The following is a 4,360-nucleotide window of genomic DNA, read 5'->3' as shown; positions in this document are numbered from 1 at the left end:
GAATGGACAATGGGAGATAGCTGAACAGGTTTAAATCTTTGACTTTGCAAGAATGAATCACGTCAGACATAGAAGCTGCAATTGTTCAAAAATATGGTGCTTGGAATAACTGTTTTTTAACTCCACTGTATAGATGAGCCAACATTTCTTATTTAAAGGGGAAAAAAAGGATTAATCAGTTTTATGACTTGACAGTGTATGAGCATCATTATACTATTCAGCACATTCCAGGCAAGAAATGTCACCTATCTGTTAGCATTATTGTTGAAGAAAGACACGCTTGTTTAAAAGACCTACAGGCATTGGAGAATTTTCAGAGTAAATGGTTAATTGTCCTTGTTTTAAAATGTTCGAACCATGCTGCTGTTCTATTTTAAGTTTCGCTTTCTTCACATTCCAATCTTTTCGTCTAGTTAAGCCTGTATTTGCAGGTTAGACCTTACAGGAGTCATGACTTAACTCTCTTCTGATAAACTTTGATAGATTTTGTCAGTCCCAAATTCAGAAATTCATTCCTCTTTAGGGAAGTGCTAAAGCAGAAGCTTAACTTAAAATTTAATTTCAAATCAGTAGAAATTGAACATGTTTCTGTGCAGTCATTAATATTGTCATTTGAAGTATTATTTCCTTGCTCAAGATGTTTTCATATTGTGCGTTTTCTAGACCCTGAGAATGTTTTTCAGAGCTCTTGCTGGACCTACCTGAATAGCCATAGGAAAATCTGTGCTGTCTGATTAACAGTGTTAGCTGCTCTTTCCAGAGCCCACCTCTCATTCTAACCACTGCACTACCGGTGCATTGCAGATTACTGGACCATCACAGATGCTAATGCACTGCTGGCATCTCCAAAATGCACCCACTTACCTTCTACCCACGGCAGGCCACTCCAAGAACTCTTTCTGATCCCACTTTTGCAGAGAACACCCTCATCTCAGCCCTGTCCAGCCACCCATGCTCCTTTAGCGGTCCTCTGGTGAGGTGATCAGAGCGCCCCGTGAAATCCAGGCAATCCAGCTGCTTGCATCCAATGGCTGTGCAATTTGGTTTTCCTTCTAGCAATTTGATCATTTCCCTATGCTTCGTGTTACAGGTTATCCTGCATCAGGTATTAGGCAGTCATCATGTATTCCTCACCCGGCTAACTTCACGCGCTGGGTGTGCGCTCCGGCTGCAGTCCTTATGGCGCCAGGCACACAGCTCATACTGCATTTTTGCCTGCCGTATTTGGACTTTTCCATCTGCTCTCTCTTACTGTGCAGTAGTTTTTCCAGGGCTGCTGTAAGTCAGACCACAGGTATCCTGCACTCAGCTGCCTGTTTCAGTCTCTCCTTCAAGAACCCTGTCACTCTCTCTAAGTTGTAGGCAGCAAAACCACACTTACAAATTATAGTTCCTTTTCCAAAACTGTGTGTGCCCACACCTAGCTATCAGTTTCATCACCATTACATCTCATTTTGATAGCTAGGTTTCCTGTTTTTCAAGCTCAAAAGAGCATTGCTTTAGCCTTTTATAGTAGTATTTGCCTTCCATCTTCATGCCTTGGCTTATTTTGTAAACTGGATGCAGTTTTTCCAGTAGTGGTCCCATCAGCCCTGCAAACACAGGTAAAGTTCTATTTTCATTGCCATAGTAGTCAAGAAATATATATCCTTTTGTCCTCAACATACCGCTACTTAGTTCTATTCATCTCCCACATCATTTTCAAAATCATTGATTTCAAGGCTACTAGTAGCCTTATGTTGAGTATAGTCCGTACTCTTTGCTTCTAGATATATGACCTTGCTTTTGGCTGCATTAAGTCTACTAAATGTGGCTAACCAAAGTTTAATAAAGCATAATAAAGACTAGGAACGTGTCAGCTCTCTTATTGCTTGGATCTTCCATGTAATTAATAGTTGCCTCTTGTCTGAAATCTTGTAGGTGGAATTACAATTTTACATGGAAGTATTTTGCTCCTTGCTGACTGTTTGGCTTGCTGAAGGTACCATGTCTGATCAGTTTCATTTGTTTAATATAATTAGAAGATTTTAAGGAAAAATATGAGTAACTTTGAGGATATTAAAAAAGCCATCAACAATTTACTGGTATTATACTGATGGAAATTGGTACAATTTTTTCTGCCTTATCAATTCCAGAACTTGACTAGCTAACCCGAAAAATTCTTTTGCATATAAAAGAAAGTTCTTAGCTTCATTTACTTCCCCCCCCCAGCTTTTTTTGCTGTGATTATCCTGAGAACACTTTGAAAGTGTATCTATCTTATAAACATGAAGAAGGACTGTTTGCATAACCTAGTATCAGTTCTGAATTTAATGCAAATTCAGATCAAAAGGAAGCAACATTGAAAGTGCTGCAAACTTCTATTACAAATATTTTGGTCCAAAAATTAACTACTATTTCAAAGCATAAATTTATCATGAAAATACATCTGTGATTGTAAGAATCTCAGTATCTCATGCCCCAATCACAAGTAATGTTAACTAGGAAGGTGATGCCTTTTCAAGTACAAGAGAGGAAATAAATGCTATACAACTTAATTGTAACTGAAAAGTTAAAAAAAAAAAAAATGCAGAGAAAGGAGATTACAATGACCAAAGAACTGAATGAAGTGAAATTCTATAGTTTAGTTACCATAGAAGTTTTCGTATCATACCAAGTTTTCAAATTTTAATCAGCAATGACTTGATTACGGTATGTTAAATATCCTTACATGTAGTAACCGTTGGTGCAAGGCTTGTTTATCTAACAAAAGAAGAAGCAGCAGACACCACCAGCGGGCAAATAAGGCCAGGGGAAATACAAACCAAAAATAAGGGATACCTTCCTCTTCAAGGAAGGTTGGTTGGCAGCTGCACCAAACTATTTAGGGAGCTGGAGCATCCTCATCCTTCCATATGGAAGACAGACACTAAACACAAGTGATTGGTCTTAGGGCAGCAGTAACTGGATAAAAATTCAACAGACTACAGAAAAAAGTAAATAATTGTTTCCTACCTATGAGTTAGAGGCCCCACATTGCAAAAGACAATTACGAGATTATGCACAAAGAGGTTAGTTAAGAAGTCTTTAGGAAATAGTGAGAAAGATTTTGGATGACTTAAATGAGGCTGGTAGTAGTAGAAATTTTGACGTTTTCACATCTCCAACTATTTTCTTCTTTCACACTGAGCTATAACCCTCCTCTGTGAACCTCCCAATATATCAAAGGCTTTGATATAAGTATTTAGGTATAACATTGCTACATGATCTACATCTTTATTATAAAAGCAGTTGAGGACATTTTTTTACATCGGATAAGGAGTCATCAGCATGAAATATTTTACTGTAATTTCTAGTTTTAAAGTCTATGACTACAATTGAAATATTTCAGAGGATGAATAGTCACAGAAAATGCCAATGTCATGAAACCAAAACATTACCTGAGAGAAAAGACATTGGTAAAGGTCTTCCTTCAAAAATGCACCTAACCATGTTCCTAGTTTGGAGGGTACAAGTTTTAAACACCATAGAAAAGTTTTTTCTCTTTTTTTTTTTTTTTTTTGCTTCTCCTCTTCAAAAACTGAACAAATCATAACTGTGAGGTTTTTTTGGTGTACAAAAAAAAGGTCCATTAAGTGGAAAAGTCACAGATAGGCTTTGAAAAGAAAAATATCATCTGCCCTAGTAAGTAATTTCTAGAATATCCTGTAACTTTACTATCCTAAATAAATACCACATGACATGGAGAAAAGGTGAACTTGTATCAGAAGTCCTGGTCAGGACATCAGATAATAAAAGAAAGGCCACAGGTACACTTTCTGGGTCTGCCACGGCAAGCGGGATGTGTCTGAAGAAGCAGTGGTGTGTCTGGGGCAGACTTCTCCATCTGAGCTAGTCATGCCAGCCTGCTGTTAAAGTCATCGGAGAGGAACATGAGTCATACAGATGCTGTACTGTGAGTGTCTAAGGCTGAGTGAGACGTGGTCCGTCCAGTAAGATTACAGGCATTTCACTGAATCCCTCTGTGCCACATTTTCCCCCAGTTTAAAATACGACTAATGCTTGCTTTCTTCTCCCTTATGTCTGTTGAGCTTGTAGGCACACCTGCTAAAAGAATTGTTGCTGGTTGTGTATCTGCGTGGCACAGTATGGAAGGGATCCCACACCTCAGACAAGTCTTTCAAGAGAAACAAATAAGAACTGCACTAAGTAAAAGAATATTTATAAAACAGAAACAAAATATATACTGGAATGCCCTTAACTTCCACAAAAGTCAGCTGAAACCATTACAAGTAGCAGGAGTGAAACCTAGAAAAGACTGCATTGTGTCAAGATACATGAAATAGCCCAGCAAAATATCATATTGTTGCTTTTTATTTGC

Source organism: Gymnogyps californianus, chromosome 3, assembly GCF_018139145.2.
Source record: "Gymnogyps californianus isolate 813 chromosome 3, ASM1813914v2, whole genome shotgun sequence".
Classification (NCBI taxonomy): Eukaryota; Metazoa; Chordata; class Aves; order Accipitriformes; family Cathartidae; genus Gymnogyps; species Gymnogyps californianus.
Note: the sequence above shows the minus strand (reverse complement) of the source record.